Source organism: Chelonoidis abingdonii, chromosome 15 (genome assembly GCF_003597395.2).
Source record: "Chelonoidis abingdonii isolate Lonesome George chromosome 15, CheloAbing_2.0, whole genome shotgun sequence".
In the NCBI taxonomy this organism is placed as follows: Eukaryota; Metazoa; Chordata; order Testudines; family Testudinidae; genus Chelonoidis; species Chelonoidis abingdonii.
The window spans coordinates 12,224,816-12,245,415 of record NC_133783.1 but is presented as its reverse complement, the minus strand read 5'-3'; the positions used below and the strand labels follow the sequence as shown (position 1 = coordinate 12,245,415).

Genomic DNA, 20,600 nt, shown 5'->3' with positions numbered 1-20,600 from the left:
ACTGCCCTTGCTGCAATCTAAGTCCATTGCTTCTTGGCCTATCCTCAAGATTGAGCTGCTGATTTTTTTAATATCCATGGGCAAAACTCATCCTCACTGTAACCTCATTTACTGCAGTATGGAGTTGAAACTGGGTGACTTCAAAGGACTTACACCACTTGTGAACTGGCTCCATAGCTTCTGACACTTGGGATTTTGTGTGCTATTGTTCTGCACATGGAACCTCCATTCAAGTCAGCTAGAGCTTTATGTAGAAATCATAGCAAGATAAGTATGTATCCTATTCAGCAGGCAAGTAGGATGTATGACGAAATAGGTCAATGGTTACACAGATTTTGAGTCAGAATAAAATAGTCCAGAGGACTTCACAGGAGTTCATTAGAAAGCATGGGATCAGTAACATTACAGGCACACAGAGGATCAGATTGGTGGACTTGAAATACAGGAAAAGAAGTGGAAGCATTGCAAGCAGTTCCCCAAAACTTCATGACAATGTCTGTGGGGGGCAGAGGTAGGCAATGAAAGAAATAGGTGCCTAAAAGGAGAGATCTATAAAGAAGCAAAGGGGGGAAGCAAATAGCTACAATAGATATAAACAGGTTGTTGTGTTCCCCAAGATAAACTGAAACAATTAAATGTAGAAGCCTGGTCTTACAACACAGGGCCAGATCATCTTTCTACATAAAAACCCATGAAAAAGGAAATTTGCTGCAAAAATTATGCGGAGTTCAGAATAAGCACTTCGACTCAGATCCACAAAGATATTTAGGCTCCAAACTTCCATGGAAATCAATGGAAGTTTGGAGCCTAAATAACTTTGTAGACATGGGTCTTAGATGATGAAGATGGTATGTTTCTTTAAGCATATATACCATTGTGACGAGGGAAGCTGGGGCTCAACCCTCCCTGTGGAGGAGGGGAGCCACACCGACCTCGTCCTGTCCTCGCTGGGTCCTGTCCCTCGGGTCCGCGGTCTACTGTCCGGGCGTTCGGTCCCTGTGGAGCGGACTGGGACACAGCACAGTCAGTAGGGCCCCCGCTTTGCATACAGGCGGGCACCACCCGAACGGTCTGCTATACTCTGGCCCCTTTGGGGCAGGCAGAGCAGCAGTAATGTCAATAGTGGCCTCGCCCTTGGGTCGGGCGGGGCACCAAACACAGTACAATCGGCTCCGGCCCTTTGGGGCAGGGCAGAGCAGTAACAGAGTCAATGGGGGCCCAGCCCTTGGTTCGGGCGGGGCACCAAACACAGTACAACAGGCTCCGGCCCTTTGGGGCAGGGCAGAGCAGTAACAGAGTCAATGGGGGCCCAGCCGTGTCCTCGGCACCAAACAAGTAACAAACAGACTCCGCCCTAGAGGGAGGCAAGCACGACAATAACTGGGGGTAACACTTGCCACAAGCCAGCTTACACAGGGGATCTCGCCACGGTTACGGGTGGCAGGGGAGATGCAGGTCCACCCACCTTCTTCGTCCTACGCCCGGCCCTAGTACGACTGTCGACCTAGCGATGGCATCAGTGGGGATGCCGGATCCGAAACACTGACAGTGATCCGTGGCTACACCGAAACACACTGGACAGCGCGATCAGTGGGAATCCTGACCGACACACACGGTCATCGCTCGGGGCATCTGCGGCTTGATGTAGCAGCCGCCCTCTGCTACTTCCATTCCCCTTCGCTTCCTACTTCCGCCGCGGTTCGCTACATACGGCCCCTCCCAGTCCGGGCTAGGTAGATCCGGGTGCACCTCTGGGTAGCTGGGCCAGGTCCAGTCCGAAGGTTCCTCCAGGCCGTAGTTGGGGCTGGGCAGCTTTGGTAGTTCCCGCAGCTCAGGGTCGTGGTTGCTGCGGGTCGGTTCCAGCAAGGCCCGATCCCTGTCCCGAAGCTCGGCAGCCTCCCAGCGACGAGGGTCAGCCGGCACGTCTGCTCTGGCCGGCAGCTGGGCCCCAACTGAAGGCCAGCGCCCGGCTTTTATACTTCCGGGTCGCAGCCTGACCCTTTGAGGGGTGGGGCTTCCGCCCGGAAGTTCCGCCCTGGGGGAAGATGGACGGGGCTCAACCCTCCCTATGGAGGAGGGGAGCCACACTGCCTCGCTATAACCATGCTCAGCACTCTAGTATCTAAATGTTTATTAGGCATACCTGCTTTCACGTGAAGTTAATGGGAGTTCTGTAAGGCTTTGACAACACTACATCTTTTAATCGAGTTTATAATCAGTGTAACATGATTGCCTCTAAACAAGGCTTGTGCCTGCTTGCAATAAGATTAAAACTTGGTTAGTAACTATGGCAGCTAACAGTGTTTCATTCATTGCCAGCAGAGTAGACTATCATATGGCTGTTTTCATGTAACTGGTCAGCAAATTTTTTGTTTTGCAAAGACAACAGGATCCACTAACCAGTTTGGCTGGTTCACCGCCCTCCCAGATCTGTGTGGCAGAACATCACTGAGTGCATCACTTCATGAGCTGCTCCATGTGCTTAACCCCTGAGAACTCTACCCCAGCTCTAAAGGTCATTTCACAAGAGCATTTTAACTTACATTAACAATACTAATAATTATTCAAAATATGACAATTGCTTGAAAATATTCATAGCTGGTAGAACTAGTAGGATAGTAATGAAGATTTCTAATTTATCTAATTTAACTGTGAGGACCAAGACATTTTTTATCTCAAGGAAAAAATATGTTCCTGTTTTCTAATCAGCAAAATTAGAGTGAACTATCAATTGCTGTAATAACCAAGGGGCCTAATCTGATTCTGGGGTCATTTAAAATACATTACAATAGAGAGACTCATGTAAAACCTGCCAGTGCTCCTTCCTGTCTGAGATTTTGCTTATTAGTGCAGTCAAGTTGACCCTGATTAAATCATTTTTTGTAACACACCCTTTGCATAGAATAACTTATGATTCCTTTGCTATCCCCCTTCCCTTCTTATCCACGTACAATTTTTTCCATTATTCCATCCTACCTCAATTTGCCCAGAAAATTATGAAGCATGTGGATATTTATGCCATGGTGTCAATTGTAAGCTGAGGTAACAATTTTAGCTGGCTCTATTGATGATTGACCTTGGTTGCATGTTATTTTGTAGTTTTATCAAGGACAGCTGAAATAACAAATATACAACTTTACATATAATCAAGGAAAGTACATAAATATTTGTAGCTTGAAGAAATCCAGTAGAGAAGAAGCCTGGAACATTTTCTTCAAAAAATGATGACAGCAGGAGGAAAAATCAAAATCTTTTTGCTATACTGTCCTGTACTGTATTTTCAGGCACATAAAACAGGGCTAATCATATAATTATAAGGACTTAGACAGGTTTCCAATCATTTTGTCAAGGTCTAGAACTGTCTCATTTCAGTCCATTTCCCATACTAATACTTGGATAGAAAAGCATAAATGTCCTCAAAACATTTTATATCTCTTTTATGTAGCTTTTGGTAATTCATTCCCACTATTCCAGTAAAGACCTTGTGTTTTAAATCTTCCTGCTTTCCTCCCATTTTCCAGGCTTATTTCTTATCTACTCATTAGTTGCACATACACTTGTATTCTATCTTTAATGAAATATTGCTGGGTAAGGATCAAATGACCCTTCTATGCCATCTGTTAGTTTAACAGTGTTCTGTGTTTTGAGTGAGGACTAAGACCAAATTAAACATTTGGCTCTTGCCATGAGTTTTGAAGCTAACTGGTGTTGTTAAGAAGGCATATAGTGGCAACTTTATGGTTATAACAGTCCTTGTATTCTTAGGATTTTGCTGCCTCAAGAAGTACTTTATGACCTTGTTATTCTATGCAGATGCAAATAGGGCCATCTCTAGTAATCCCATCTTCCTTGCTAACCACCTGAAAACCTCCAGGTTGAAACTACTTTCTCTCTAATTTATGTCTTGCCTAGTCGACTCTTCTATTAGAGACCCTTTAATCTGAGCTGCATGTATTGTTTTGTTCTATCCAACTGAGCAGCTGGGGATCCTTCATGAGGACTGTGCTCCTGGTTTTCCTAGCGTGTTCACATATAATACTATCATGTTGTCCTTTACATGACTGTAACGGGTAGTGACAGCAGAGTGTGATACATAAGCAACACTGCCTTATAAAGTTTTCAACTAGATACATTAAATATAGGAATACAGGACTGGTGGTTAGACATCTGAATTCTGCTCCCAGCTCTGAAATTGATTTGCTATTGGACCTTGGGCAATTAACCTTACTGGAATAGATGCTGCTCTTGATCGCCCCATTCTAAATCTTGATTAGCTCTACTGAAGTCTGTGGGCCTGGTCCTGATCTTTCTTATACTGTTCTTTGCAGTCACATAATTCCATTAATTTAAGGGAGATAGTCTTGATTTACAATTGGATGAGATTAGAATCAATCATATTGAGACAACTTCTCTGGCCTGCTCCTGCCTCTTTGTTGGGGAGTAAAGGGGCCAAAGAAACTGCTGGATGTTCATAGCTAAGGACTTTTCCACTGTAAGGGACTTCCCAGCCAATGTAGAGTTTGCTCTTATATCACCTCACATACAATCCCCAGCATAGGTGCAAGACAGGAGGGAAGAGGGGATGTGGCTAAAGCAAGCAATATTCTGGTAATCCTGAACTAGTGGATGGCACTTTGAGGGCTGTCAATAGCTGGCATAGCCTCATGTCTGCTATAAACTGTGCTAGTGTAGAGCTAGCTTGAAAATCAAAGTGCATAACTGCCTCCCTTGCTGTGTCACCTTGCTCTGAAGTGCGCATCAGAGAACCTGGGCCACTGACTTCAGTAAAATTACACTGCTGTGATCAGAACTACTCACTGACACAACCAAGCCTTTTGTGCCTCAGGTCAGTTATCTCATTAGCAGTAGTAAATACATATATTGCTGTAGTGCCCCATTAGGACCCCATTGTGCTGAGTGCTGTACAAACACAGAAAAGAGACAGTCCCTGCCTTGAACGTCTTACAATCTAAAGCCACAGATGGACAAAGGATAGGGGATGAAACATACAAGCAAATGATGAAGAACTGGAATGGTTGATTATCAATGATGTGGTACTTATGTCTTTTCAAGGAGGCCTGGTAAGGCTTAAACCTTTGTGGGATCCTTTGATGAGAGGGGCTTGACAAGGCACTGTAATATTATTACTAGTTTTATGGATGCTAGCAAACAACACCCTAATGTTTAAGAAATCTCTCCCATCCCACAGGTTATGGAGCAGAGTTTTGCCAAAGCTGTTTTGGTGAAGAGGAGATGACAAACCCTGAAACCCCTCAGCTAGAGAACAGTAAGTAAGTGTGAGAGCCCATCCCAAGAAAAATAGGGTTTTCCACAAGTGCTGAGACTGATGTGGAGTTACAGCAGCATCTAGGCCAGTGGGCCATTTATAGGGGACCTTGTGGAGAAGGAGGTGAAGACATTGCCATACGGTGGAGGAGGTAGAGACAGGGCCAGTAGCTTGAGGACAGTGAGGTAGGCCATGGAGGGGGGAGAGGGAGGGAGCTGGGAGGAAGACACTAGAGAGGGAACAGCTGAGAGAAGAGGGCTAACGGAGAGAAGCAGAGGAGGGAAAGGGGGGGGGTCCTCTGGGCCAGAGGGGGGCGTGAGTTGGGGAGGGTCCCACAAGGCTGAGGAGGAGTTGGTTGGGTTGCCACCTCTGAGATGCAAAAAAACGGGACACCCGAGATGATCCTGAGTGCCTGGAGCAGATGCAGTTTGCGGGGGGAGGGTCCCATGCGGGGAATGGGGAGGTGGTTGGCGGGGGAGGGTCCCGTGCGGTGGAGGGGGAGGTGGTTGGCGGGGGAGGGTCCCGTGCGGTGGAGGGGGAGGCGGTTGGCGGGGGAGGACTCCCGTGAGGTGGAGAGGGAGGCGGTTGGCGGGCGAGGGTCCCGTGCGGCGGCGGACAGGTGGGCGCTCCCAGCTCTCCCGCCTTTTTTTCTCTCTTCAGCACCGCCCTGCGGACAGCGCCAGGCGCTCGATCGCTCCCCAGGCGGCCCCTCCCACCCATCGTATGATGACCTCACCGCGCCGCGTATAGATTCCAAGCGCGCGGCCATCCTTCTCCCACGTGACACAGGTAATTGTCCTCTACTCGCCCGTCCCACGGATGGGAGACTCCCCGCTCCCGTCCCGCCCTGCTCCCCCCCCGCCCCCGCTTTGGCGCTAAGACCGTCAGGGCCGTTCTTCTTCAGTAGCGACCCGGCAAGTGGGGGCCGCGCCGCCCCTGGGACCTGCCGGACCCTCCCCGCCCCTCGCACAGGTCTGTCACCCACCCTCCTGCCGGAGCGGCCTGGGGGAGACCGTGGGGCCCTGTGCCAAAGGGGCGCTTGTCAAGGCTGTGCATTCAGGTGGGGCAGGCGGCCTGGAGAGGGGAGAGGGGGGCAGGGGCTTCGTGGATCAGCTGGGCATTGCGCGTTAGAGAAGAGGCAGGTAACTCCACCTGGCTGGAGGAGAAGGATGTGCGATATCTTTGTAAAGCAGGGTATTGATTTTAATGGGCAAGGCCTGGGCATCACGGGTATGGGTCACTCTGGGCACAGGTGGGGCCTCACGGTTTGCCCTTTGGGTGGGAAAAGGCTGGATGAGGAATAAAAATCCTCTTCAGAATTCCTTGGCCAGCGAACGCTCTTTAGAGTGTGGGGAGGCATTTTAGGGATAAGTGCCTGTTTGTTAGTGCTGCTGTGCTGGTGTAGTACCAAGCACAGCAGACTTCCTACAGTAGGCTGCTTCTGGACCATGGTGGCTAAGGTGGGTATTTATGATGATGGACTTGAGTTGTTGTGGTCTAGCCAGACACGTAATCCAAATTAATAGGGTCACCTCTGCTTTAGACAGTACATATGTTTTGGACTAATGTAATTTGGCTACTACTGTGTAGTCAAGTAATTCTTGACTACTCCGTGTTGCATTGTGTGACCTCCCTATGGGTTGCAGCAGCACAAACATGAAAAAGAGTATGTAAATTGAAAAAGACAATCTAATAGTGTTGATGGAAAATCACTTTAGTATGCAAAGAGATGGAGACTTAAAAGGACATTCAAGTTTTTCTCTAAAGTTTTTTAAAAAAGTGTTATTTTACTTTCATGATTAGAATACTGTATGCAGTTACGTAATACCATCTACTTCTATGGAAGGTAGTATGGCCTAGTGGATAGAGTACAGATTTGGGATTCAGAAGACCTGGCTTCTATTCTCAGTGTGACCTGCTGGCTGACCTTTGGCAAGTGACTTCACCTTCTTGTGCTTGCTTTGTCATCTGCAAAATGGGAATAAAGATGCTTACCTCTTTTGTAAAGTCCTTTGAGATATACTGATGAAAAGCTCTATATAAGAGCTAGGTATTTACGATCTGACACTTGGATTGGAAATACATTTTTAATTGTGCCTTTAGGATTGATTTAATCCTGAATCTGTAAAGGAAGGTCTTCAGTGTATAGTTTTCCTCTTCTCTTATTCATCCAGGAGTTGTACTGAAAAGCAAAAGAGAATGTTAATGCTAATCATAACTTGATTACTAGCTTTTCAAAGTGAGGGCCTTTGAGTGAGAGGCCTGCAGGGCTGAAACAATTAGAGCAGTCTGTTTAGCCTTCATTATTATGCAAAATTTTGATACATCGCTATGAATGTTTTGACAATCTGATTAGCTATGATTATACCATCTTGGGCAAGGTGAATAACAGACTGATAACGTTGTATTCAGTGGTCATGGTAGGTTGATGCATTTACATTTCACAAAGAAGACTAAGGGCTTGTCTTCACTACTGCATTACATTGAAGCAGCTGTGCTGGTGTAGCATGTCTGGTGAAGACGTGCTTATGTTGGCTGGAGAGTGCTCTCCGGTCAACATAATTACTCCACCTCAACGAGAGGTAGAAGCTATGTTGGTTGGAGAGCATCTTCCGCTGATACAGGGTTTGGCTACGCTTGCAGGTGTGCAACGCTGGGTCTTAAAGCTGTCTTCGTACAGCTGTGTAGGGAAAGCATTGCAGTGTGGCCACACTGACAGCTACCAGCGCTGCAGTGTCGCCACATTTGCAGCGGTGTTGAGAGTGGTGGATTATGGGCAGCTATCCCACAGAGTACCTCTTCCCATTCTGGCACCGTGGGTTGTGGGAAGGGGGTGGAGAGTGCAGGTCATCACACCCCATGATGCATCGCTTCACATCCTAGCAATCTCTGTTTTTCCATCCATGTTTGGCTCCATCTTGCCTCTTTCAATGGTTTCTGTGCAACGCGATTTCTGTGGGAAATGGAGCCCAAACTGCTGAGGAGTATGCTCATGAGTCTCGCCAGCACATCACGTTTGGCAGTTGAGCTATTCCTTAAGATCCAAAGTGACAGTGAGGAGTCCGATGATGATAGCGAGTCGTGTAATGCATACAACACGAAATTGCTTGTGGCATTCACAGACATGCTCAGCACCGTGGAACGCCGCTTTTGGGCTTGGGAAACAAGCACTGAGTGGTGGGATCACATCATCATGGAAGTCTGGGATGACAAGCAGTGACTGCAGAACTTTCGGATGAGAAAAGCCATTTTCATGGGACTGTGTGCTGAGCTCGCCCCCACCCAGCGGCGTAAGGACACAAGATTGAGAGCTGCCTTGCTGGTGGAGAAGCGGGTGGCTATTGCAATCTGGAAGCTGGCAACTCCAGACAGCTACCAGTCGTTCGGGAACCAGTTTGGAGTGGGAAAGTCGACCATTGGAATCGTGTTGATGCAAGTTTGCTGGGCCATTAATTGCATCCTGCTAAGAAAAACCGTGACTCAAGGGAACATGCAGGATATTGTGGATGGCTTTGCCCAAATGGGTTTCCCTAACTGTGGAGGGGCGATAGATGGGATGCATATTCCTATTCTGGCACCACCCCACCTAGCATCCGAGCACGTTAATAGTAAGGGGTATTTCTCCATGGTTCTCCAGCCACTTGTGGATCACCGTGGGTGTTTCATTGACATTAACACAGGCTGGCCCGGAAAGTGCATGATGCACGCATCTTTCGGAACACTGGCCTGTTCAAGAAGATGCTGGCCGGGACTCTTTTCTCAGACCGGAATATCACAGTAGGGGACGTCGAAATGCCCATTGTGATCCTTGGAGACCCCACTTACCCATTAATGCCATGGCTCATGAAACCGTACACAAGGAGCCTTGATAACAGCAAGGAACAGCGCAACAGCACAACAGCAAGGGACCGTACACAAGGAGCCTTGATAACAGCAAGTTCAACTACAGGCTGAGCCGGTGCCGAATGACTGTGGAGTGTGCTTTTGGCCGTTGAAAGGAACGCTGGCAATCTCTGTATGGGAAGCTGGACTTGGGGGGAAAGCAGCATCCCCGCTGTTATATCCGCGTGCTGTACCTTCCATAATATTTGTGAAGGGAAGGGTGAAACATTCAGTCAGGCATGGACCTCCGAGGTTCAACGCCCGGATGCTGAATTTGCACAGCCAGAGAGCAGGGCTACTAGAGAGGCCCAACACAGGGCTGCAAGCATTAGGGATGCCATGAGGGAGGAATTTGAGGCTGAAAACCAACAGTAATGTATGGTGCCTTGCATAGGAATGAAGTACAGTAGTTACAATGTTAGTAAGAATCTGTGTTTGCTAAGCTGATTTGCAGTGCCTCTTTCTTTCCTGGGCTAAGGTATCTTTGACTTTCTGCAATAATAAAGACTCTTTTCAAAGCCTAGAATTCATTTATTGAAAAGAAAATAACTTTATTGACAGACACACAAGTTTTTGGGAACCTAAAAGGACAGAGGGGTGGGGTGGGGAACTGTAGTCACAGGTCTGAATATGTGCTGTCTGGAGTGCTGTGTAATGACTGCTGCACTTCAGGATGGCTATACTGCATGGTGGGGGAGGTTGAGTGCAGAGGGTAAGGGTCATAGTTCTCAGGGCTGGTTGGTGAACATACAGGTGTTGAGGCAGCTGGTGGTAGTGATAAGAACTTGAATGCTGGAGAAGGGGTTTTTGAGCTGACTTGGGGACACAAGGGAAAGAGCTTTGGGACAAGGGGGGCTGGGCGTGGTAGTGCTCCGCCTGCATGGCTATGAGCACCTAGATAGAGTCTGCTTGGCGTTCCAGGATGCTTATCAGCTGCTTTGTGCTTTTCTTCCTGTCTGCTGCATTTCTCTGGCAGATCCTGCTTTCCCTTTCCCTCCAGTCCTGCACTTTTTGATTCTCTGTGACAGAGTGCTGCATAACTGCTTGCAGTATGTCGTCTTTGCTTTTTTGCGGCTTCTTCCGGAGGTTTTGTAGTCTCTTAGCTGTTGATAACACAGGCAGCCGAGATCTCAAGGTTGCATCTGTAAAGGCAAAAATGCAACACTTAACAGAGGCAGCATTGTTTATACCATATAGTTATTCCCCGCAGTTAGGGAGGGTAACAGTCTTCGCAATAGCATAATTTTCCCATCTCAAAGAGAGGGCACATAACCCACGGGAACCCCGAAATGGTGAGTAAGGGGGACTGATTATTTCAGGGCTGTACTGTCCTTTAGGTTTCTATGCATTGGGGAAAGCAAACAGCTGCAGGGGTCACCTACACTGAACGCTATCCCAACATTTTCCACAAGAGTTTATCTTGGAAGATATCTCGCTGCTGCGGGTCACCTGGGAAGCACGGGAGGGTCTTCTACTGCAATGCGGATTCCACCCTAGCCCCTATGCAGCTTGCCTGTGTCTTGCAGTGGTCCCCCCCCACCCCTCGCAGCATAGTGGCGCGGACGCGTTACTCTGACTGGGACAAGGACCACTGTGGCTCTCCCAAGAAACCTGCGCAAGCACATTGCCCACACTCTGGCTGAAACTTTTGAAGAGATTACCGAAGCCGATTACCACAACGTGATAGACCACATCAATGCGCGGATCCACATCTAGGCGTGCATGCATGCAGCCCTAACCCTCCCTCCCTCCCTCTCCCAAAAAATTTCAATCCTGAAAATAAAAGCCGCTTACTGGGAACCCGCTCCTCTGTTTGTCCTCCACCAAGTACCGGCAGCTGCGACTGGCTACCTTCCTCCTGGCTTGAGAAGAGCTCCTGGCTGCATGCCTCCTGGGACTCCGGGGTGTCTCCTCCGACCCCAGTACCCTCACTCTCGCTTTCCTCCTCCTCCCCGCTCTGAAGTGTCCATCATGGTCCTCAGAGTGGAGGTGGGGTCACCCCCAAGTATTGCGTCCAGCTCTCTGTAAAAACGGCAGGTTGTGGGGGCAGCGCCAGAGCTGCGGTTTCCCTCATAGGCTTTGCAGTAGGCACTCAGTAGCTCCTTCACTTTAACCCTGCTCTGCAGCGTGTCCTGGTCATGGCCTGTTTCCAGCATGACCCTTGATATCTGCCCAGAGGTATCATAAATCTTATGGGTGGAGCGCAGCTGAGACTGCACCGCTTCCTCCCCCAAAACACTGATGAGGTCCAGCAACTTGCCATTGCTCCATGCTGGGGCTCGTTTGCCACGTGGAGCCATGGTCACCTGGAAAGATTCATTGATTGCACTCTACACCTGTCTGAGCAAAACAGGAAGGGGATTTTAAAAATTCTCGGGGCATTTGAAGGGTCACCTGAGGCCAGGGCAGTAGAGTTCGAACTGATGAGCAGAGTGGCTGAACAGTCATTCTGGGATACATCTGAATACCTCTGGAGGCCAATAACAGCGCTTTTGGTGGCCACACTGGCAAAGCAGCGCTGCATCAGCAGCACTATAGTCGTTATTCCCCAGGTCGAGGTGGAGTACAACCAGTGCTGTAGCCAGGGAGATACAGCGCTGTATGTGCCTTGCAAGTGTGGATGGTGAGTGAGTTGCAGCGCTGTAAAGCTACCACCAGCGCTGGAACTCTCCAGTGTAGCCAAGCCCATAGTAGACAGCACTTTAAGTCGATGCAACTTATGTCATTCAGGTGTGTGAAAAAGCCACCCCCTTGAGTAACATAAGTTACATCAACTTCGGATAGTAGTGTAGACAAGCCTTGAAGAACAAAAGTGACTTTCTTTCTCTTTTCTTTCAACTAGTTGTTTTAACTACTCCAGGAAACTGAACGTGATGGTAGTAATTATTGCGATGCTACCAACTTTATTTTCCTCTAAAGCATACTGACTTGGCTTTGTGTTTGTTTGTAAAAGATAGTGTTGTATTTTTCATTTCCTGACTTATTTTTTCACTATATGTTGTTTGGGTTTTGCTTGCATGTAGAGGATTTCAAGTATTTATTGTGTGTGAATAAATGGTTTGGCTACCCAAAAACTAAACAAAACAAAACCCACCAAAACAAAAAAATGCAACCCAAAACAAAACCATTAAGGGGAATGGATATTTCTACATTTAGTTTGTAGTGATGTCTGAGCAATCCTCCTTCCCTTCCCCCTTCTCCTGTCTGCTTCTGTGAACCAAGGCTACTTATTCATACCTCACTTATTCAGTTCAAATGTCCATAAAGCACCAGCTTCTATGAGTTTTTCTACCTTTATCCATTCTTCTGCACCAACCATATGTTGTAGAGAATTATGCTGTTGAGGAAACTCTTAAGAGGGAATTGTATGGAATGCATTTTGTAAATTAGCCATGCTAAGGGACAGACTGTTAATGTTCTTCATGGAGACTTTATACCACAAAAATCTAAAAGACCCACTATATACACCTGGTGTTCTAGGAGGAGAATGAAGTCAGTACAGTCTCCATGCCATACTTAAGTCTAATGAGCAATTAAAAGAATCAGCTACAGTATATCAAAAGATTACCATTGATACTGGACCTGCTGTGCCACAATCTTTCCCTTCCACCTACCCTTCCTCTAAAAGGAAGATTAGACACAGGGCTGTAGTAATTGACAATCTTGTCAATGTCAAAAGATAGTTTCTTAAGCTGTACTACAGTACAGACATATAGGCTTTCAAACTTAAATCCCCTAATGCTGTCTGTTTTCCTCCACTATTTTAATGCTGGAGTGGTTTATTTTGTTTAATAAATATCAAGTTTGCTTTTCCTTCCAGTTCAGTACTCCCTTCTCATTTTTCAATCCCTGGTAGAGATTTAATTAATATTTTCCTTCTGGTTGCTCCTAACTCAGCATACTCCCTTGCCAGTCACTGTTTTCATTTCAAGGTTGATTTAGGAGGCATTGTGAAATGGAATAATCCTAACTGCTTCTTGATTCTGTGTGTTGCCCTTTGTGCTGGTTTTTGAATGATGGGCTCAGGGCTGAGTAGGCCAGAATGCTCTGTGATCATACTTGTGGTCTCTGATTTGCTAAGTGTTGATACTGACAGCTGATGTCTGTGCGGGAGAGCAGCAAGCACAAGGGAGGAACCAGGAGGAAGTTAGATTTATTGAGGAAAATTAATCCTTAAGGTAAACCTGTTGTTTTTTGGAGTTACATCAGAGATAGCTGTGTCCACTTCTATTTTGTGTCTGTGTAAAATAAGGTATCACTTTTTTGTTAGTCAGGGATAATATGTCTGGTAACATTTTGTTAATGTTTTTTGTCTTAATCATTTTGCCTTAATCTTTGTTCCATCATAGAAAACAACTAATCTGTCTTTGAGTTTGTGGATTATATATTTAATAATTCAGTTATCTCTTAAAATGGGACACTGACCCTCTTTTGAATTTTATGTAGAACAAGTGGATGGTGGCTGTTTTTTTTTTTTTTTTTTTTTCCTTCTACTAGAATATTTAAGGGATCTAGTCCATGTTTTTAAAAATGAGGTAAAAGTAGCTTTTGGTGTTACATCTGCCCTGAATACCCCGGTCAAGTTTTGTGCTTTTACCATCATTTTAAAATGTTTCTCTTCTGCAGTTGCAGTTGTTCTCAACTCTTCGCTATAACAACATTACCAATACTTGTAACATAGGTAGTTGAAACATCATCCAATATATAAGATTGGTTTTTAAATTGACAGTGACTCTTCACGGACTAATTCAGTGTTCATGCTTTGTATCCCTGTATTTTTCATGCCTTTATTTATTTATGCATGCCTGCCAGTGAGCAAAGTGATGTCATATAAGCAAAGAGTTATACCCACTTACCTCTTGGCTCTCTTGTTCCTGCTGTGAAGTCATATATTTCATTGTGACGTCTCAGTTATTTCCTTGATAACACATTGACATGAGAAATAGAGGACTTTTACATTATGCTGTGGCAGATGATTTGATATGCACATAATTGCTTTTAATGCCATTATATTAAATAAACTATATACTAGAAAATACCCCTTAGAGGTCTAAAATATATATTCTTAACTCTGCCAATATGATCCCAAATGGCATTGGATTTTTGTGTGACTATCATCTGTTTCACAAATATTTATTATTTATTGGTATTACCATAGCAGCTGGGTGCTCAAGTCATGACCAGGACTCTGTTTTGCTAGGCACTGTACAAAGACAAAACAAAAAGACAGTTCTTGCCCCAAAGAGCTTACAATCAAAGTATATAACAACAAATGGAAACAGATAGACAGATGGGAGTACAAGGAAACAATGAGGCTGCGTTAGTCAGGTTGATAGCTAGTCATCTCAGCATACCAGGGCCATAACTGTTTGTTGTTTTGTAGACTTCATGGAAAAGGAATTTTAAGGAAGGATATGAAGGAGGGTAATACTAGCTTGGCAGATATTTTTGGGGAGCCCTTCCAAAGTGTGAGGGGCAGCATAGGAAAAGGTATGAAGATGTTTGTTTGACAATGTAACAAGCTGGTGATGGAGGTTTATGGGCATATCAGTTAACGTCTCAATAGTGAATTTGAGAGGATTAGTAGTGTGGGGGTAGACTGTGAAGGGCCTTACGGGAATGTCTACACTGCATCTGGGAGGTGTGATTCCCAGGATGGATAGACAGACACACTAGCTCAGCTTGAGTTAGCATGCTAAAGTAGCAGTGTGGATGTTGCAACACTGGCAGTGGCTCAGACTAGCCTCTTGAACTTGGACCCAGGGGGCCAGGTGGGCTTGGACTTTGGCAGTTAAACTGAGCTATGTTGAGCAGAGCTACCATGCTGGGAATCACAGTTACCAGCTGCAGTGTGAGCATACCATGAGAGTGAAGACAAGCAGATTGTTTGCTGCAACAGAGATGGGGAGAGCCAATGGAGGAATGCAGAGAGAGGGGTGACATAGTCAAAGTGGTGGGCTAGGACAACAATTTTAGCAAGAGCATTCTGAATGGGTATGAGTGGACCAAGATTGTATTTGTCAAGGCCAGAGAGAAGGATGTTGCAGTAACTGAGATGAGAGCCTGAATGAGAGTTTTTTAGCTTTGTGGAGGAATAGGAAAGACTGTATCTAGCAATGTTATGAAAGAATTGACATTACTTTCAGATGCACTGGGAATATGCAACCCTCATTGACTTCAATGAATGCTGAGGGCTTTAGGCATAGATATCATAGCACATGCACTACATATTGTAGGACTAGTATCTCATCTCATAACTAGTTTAACAGTTCCTTTTAATATGATCATATTAGCTTAGTGGTCACTGAACAGTGGCAAAGTACATTGGGATAAGGATTGTATTTTCAAGATGGCTGTAATTTCACAAAGTCAAGTTGCTGTTTTTATATTAATCTTTCATATAGAGAACCTGTCTGATTTCAGAGTCTTTGCATAGTGACTCAGCATCCTGCATGTAATCTTTCCTGATCCATTATTATTAGAATAGTTTTACTTTCCTTGAGATTGAGACTGGCAGAGCATGTTTGTGTCTCATGACGGAGGAGGCAGTACACAGTAGGCCTTTTAGTGATGATGCTACTCTTTTAGATGCACTTGTAGTAATAATAATTAAAGGTAGGCTTAAATAGGAAACTAGTTTCAGCATTCATTTTGGAGGGAGTGTTGTCCCTTGCTAGTAATAAGATTTTTGTATTGACTTGCATCTGAAAGCACGGTTCAAACACTAACTCATCTTTGCCATAATTGCTACTTTCCATTTCCTCCCCTTTAAAATAGATAACAGGTTAAATGATTTGTGCAAGGCCAGCCAAAAGCAGAATCAAGGTTAAAACTCAGAAGTTCCTGGCTTCCAGACCCATGCTTAGTCCCCTAGACAGTATTGCCAATAACTTGCATTCGTTATTGGCATATTGATCTTACTGAGGAGACTCTGTTCATTTCATCTTGTATTTCTGTAAGCGTGTCCTCCTTTTCTCCTTATTGATCTTCCATGTGGGTAGATTGGTTCATGCTTTGCATTATATTCTTCCTAGTTGAAACCAGTAGTACAGGTGAGTATTTGGCAACCGCATATCTTATTTGTTTCCAGAATGGCACAGGGATATGCTTCGGTATGCCCATATCAGCTGAAACACATACTACTTTTACTTCAGGGGGAATTCCACACCAATGTACGTGCACAAAATTCATGTCCCCCACAGATTTTTTTTTTTTTTTTCTCAGCAGAAAATATATATATTTTTTTTCTCTGCTGGAGAGGCACTGCAATTATACCTTGTGCTCACCAGTGGCTGCTGTGGTGCCAGAACACAGGGCAGCCAGCTCACTGGTCATAGCAACTGATAGGGAGGTGCAGAGGCTGCGTTCTCCGCAGCGCCCTGCTGCGGAGCTAGGTGAGGAGTCATGGGATATGGTGAAGACAGTCGGCAATGGGTTGCTGGGGGGGAGATCACATAGACTGGGGTTCAGAAGGGCTAGTGGGAGAGACAGACTGGAGCGGGTGCTGACTGGGAGTGAGAGTGCAGGGCCACATGGGGACAGGGGGATGGGGCGCATGAGTGGGGGTGCATAGACACATGGGGTGAGGTGCATGGAAATGGGGAAGAGGGGTTGCAGGGGGGTGGGTCAGATGTGTCTCACTGAATGGGAGAGGCTAGGGGTCAGCCAGGGTCTGCGTGGAGGAGGTGCCACAATTCCCTAATAATTCCCCCCCCCGAAGAACCCCTCGCAACCTTGTTCCATACTTTTCCCACTCATATCCATCAACCCTCCAGGTTCACTCCCAGGCTCCTTCCCAGCAATTACTTCCCTGTCCCTCAGCTCTCATTACCTTTGACTCACCCAAGCCCTTGCACTGCTTCTGAGGGTGCGGGAAATACCTTCTGTATTGTAGTTTAAATGAATTATTACGCAAATTCTGTATTAACATGCTAGTAAGAAATCTAATTGTCAAAAAATATTTCTGAATTTTTTTGTTGTCTGTTTTGTTACAGACATACTTGCTCACAGGTGTTTTGAAATAAATTACCAAAATAATTGTAACTGGGATGTTTATATTGTGGTGTTTTGACAATAAAATATGCAGAATTTTAAAATCATTGTGGTAAACGTCTGTCCAAATCTGGACCTTAGCGTACACAATCTGGGTGCTTCTGTGAACCTCCCAAGCTTATACCAGCTTGGATCTTATTTCGCTGCACAGATAGTATTGAGGCTACTATCAGCCTGGGTTCCCCAAATTCTTGAGGGGACCCCCTCTCTGGCTCCCCAACTTTCCCTGAGGACCCCGACTCAAGTATGAGTCCACCGGCAAAGGAATGATCTCCTCCCTTCTCCCCTCTCTTCCGTTGTTCCGCTCTGAGGGAATGGATGCATCTTTTTACATCACAATACAAGAAACTGGTCTCTGTCTCTCCAAAGAGACAAGCCTTAAGCACCAGGGAATAGAGCTGATTCTCTCTCTCTCTCTTTCCCCGTACTTTTTCCCACCTGGACAATAGGAAAGTAACTCACAGAGCATGGCTTTTCCCTCCCCCCCCTCACCTTGTCACGATGTAACAGAGCTCGGGCACAGAATTTCTCTCCCTTTGCCTCACTAGGAAAGAACTCCCACAAGTTATAAAAAGAAACTTTATATATAAAAAGAAAGAACTTACATATACTACACTCTGCATTAAGAACTTAATACAGGGATAGGCTTTAAGAAAATAGGAATAAACAGTCTGATTTAAAAGAGAGCCAATTAAACCGTCAGCAATCACACCCATGTAAATACAAATCAAAGCCAATTACTTTGGTTCCTTTGTACTCACACTTGATAGTAGAATATTGAAAGAAGATGGAGTTAGAAGAAAGCTTTGTTTACTCACAGCTGAGGAAAACAAACAGACCCAGAACAAAGCCAAAAACCTCCAGAGGTTCCCACCCTTACTTTTGAAAATCCGGTTTCCTGATTAATCCTCTGGTCAGGTGTTTGGTTCCCTTTGTAAACCCTTTACAGTAAAAGAAAATTAACCCTTACCTATCTACTTATGGCAATCATGTAGAGAATTTGTAATTTTTTGGTGCAGAATTCCCCCAGGAGTGTTCTTTGCACTCATGCTTATACTTTAATGTGGAGAAGCTGTGTCTCACAGGTGTAGGTCCAGAGAGCATGTATATTCCTGTTGCCTGCAGCTCTCTGTGTGAGGTGGCAGTATCTCAGAACTGTGATATCTGTTACATAGAAAGGAAAAATGATGGTGTGGAATGCACACCAGACTAAATTGCCCTATGTCTTTCTTTAATATATGTTTGCCTGATAAGGGAATTTTGTAGCCTGTGTCTAACAATGATGCAGAGCTTGCCTTTCTTTTGATAGTTGTCAACAGAAAAATGAGTGATAACTGGGAACTGTTTAAGAATATTTTACTAAATGCTCAAAAATCCATAACAGAGCGAGACTTTACTGGTTTTAAAACAAAAAATCAACCTGCTTTGGGATGAAGTGATGTCAGTGGAATAAAGGCGAAGTTGATAGCGCTGAATATAATTTAGAGACTAGGAATTGTAGAAAACCAATAAAGCAAGCAAAAGGACACAAGGAGAAATCAATGGCTAGCAGAGTTAAGGACAATAAGGAGGAATGTAAGTACATTAGGAATAAAAGGAATCCTAACAATGGTATTGCTTCATTACTAGATAGAAATGGAATTTTCAGTAATACTGTAGAAATCAAAAGTGTTTAATGTATATTTATGTTCTGTATTTGGAGAAAAAGCAGGATGATGTTTTAGATGATTAAAAACTGGCTGATAGCTCTTAAAATGTAAGTGTAGGCAGGGAATCTTCATAATCAAAGCTGATGTGTTTCTAGTGGTGTCCCTCAGGGGTCAGTTCTTGGCCCTATGCTGTTTATTATTTTTGTTAACGACCTGAAAGAACACACAAAATAATGACTGATAGAGTTTGCAGATGAGACAAAGATTGGGGGAGTCGTAAGTAATGAAGAGGACAGGTCACTGATACAGAACCATCAGGATCACTTGATAAGCTGGGTGCAAGCAAACAATATGTGTTTGAGTATGGTGAAAGGTGAAGTCATACATCTAGGAATAAAGAATGCAGGCCATATGTACTCTGACCTGGGAAGCAGTGACTCTGAAAAAGACGGGGGGGGGGGGGTTATGGTAGCTAATCAGCTGAATGTGAGTTCCCAGTATGAGGCTGTGGCCAAAGAGGCTAATGTGATATATAAACAGGGGAGTATTGAGTAGGAATAGGGAGGTTGCATTACTTCAGCATTTGGCACTGGTGCAACTGCTGCTGGAATATTGTGTCCTGTTCTCATGCCCCCAGTTCAAGAAGGATGTTGACGAATTGGAGAGGGTTCAGAGAAGAGCCATGAGAATGATTAAAAGATTGGAAAAACGTGCCTTATAGTGATATACCCAAGGAGCGCCCTCTGTTTTAGTTAATGAAAGAGAAGGTGAAGAGGTGATTTGATCCATGTAGAAGTACCTGGGTGGAGAATAGAAATTCGGTAATAGAGGACTCTTCAGTCTTGCATGGAAAGGTTTAACAAGATCCAATAGTTGGAAGTTAAAACTAGATGAAGTCAGACTGCAAAAAAAACATTTTTAACTGTGAGGGTAATTATCCATTGGAACAGTTTACCAAGGGGTGTGGTGAATTCTCCATCACAAGAAACCTTTAAGTCAAGACTGGATATTTTTTAAAAGAGATGCTCTAATTCAAACAAATTAATACAATGAAGTCCTATAGCTTGTGTTATGCAGAACGTCAGACTAGAGGATCACAATGGTTCCTTGTGATAGGGTGGACTACGCCCAGAGGCCCCCATCACGCCCGTCGCAGGACAGGAGCAATGAAGCAAAGTCCTCCAACTGGCCTAGAAAGACTATGCGAGAGGCTGGAAGGAACTAGCTAATCAGAGGGTTGCAGGCTAGCATGAAAGTTGCTGCAGTGCAGACCAGAGTCAGCTCCTTGCTGGAGCCAGAGGAGTGCAAATGGTGTTCCTAGCTGGTGAAAGGGAACTGGAGTACCATGCACAGCTCAGTGTTGGGAGGGAGTGGGGGAGGTAGGAAGAAGTGCTCCTGGTTTGCTGCAGGAGCTGAAAGGCTGGACAGAGCAGCTGCTCTGGCAGGAACCGGGGAAGCAAGTAAGGGCCTCCTAGCTGGCTGCAAGTGCTAAGGCAGATAGTTGCTGGCAGGGACCAGGGGGACAAGGAAGGTGTTCCTGGCTGTCTGCTGACCCTTCACAAAGCAAAGGGCCACAGAGAAGCGTCACAGGGAAATGTAGTTAGTTAAAGGGATGTGGCACATGGCTGCTACTTAAAGGGTCCCTGGGTTGGGGGCTGGAATAGTGGGAGGGCCTGCTCCTCCCGCCCCCCAAGAGCTACTGGGAAGGTAGTTATGCCGTGAGAGAAGGG

The 20,600-nt window shown here is 45.4% G+C and overlaps 1 protein-coding gene across 2 annotated transcripts in view; it reads left to right on the top strand.

The window, feature by feature from the left end:
- The first annotated feature begins 6,025 nt into the window (after nt 1–6,025).
- The window catches only part of OGDHL (oxoglutarate dehydrogenase L), a 115,545-nt gene continuing 100,970 nt past the window's right edge, over nt 6,026–20,600 (top strand). The window contains exon 1 of one of the 2 annotated variants that reach the window (XM_032804728.2): nt 6,026–6,076. The gene's annotated coding sequence lies outside the window, so the exon portion shown is untranslated. Of the gene's footprint in view, nt 6,077–6,176; nt 6,348–20,600 lie in introns of those variants that run through there. The other variant, XM_032804735.2, reaches the window with a different exon arrangement.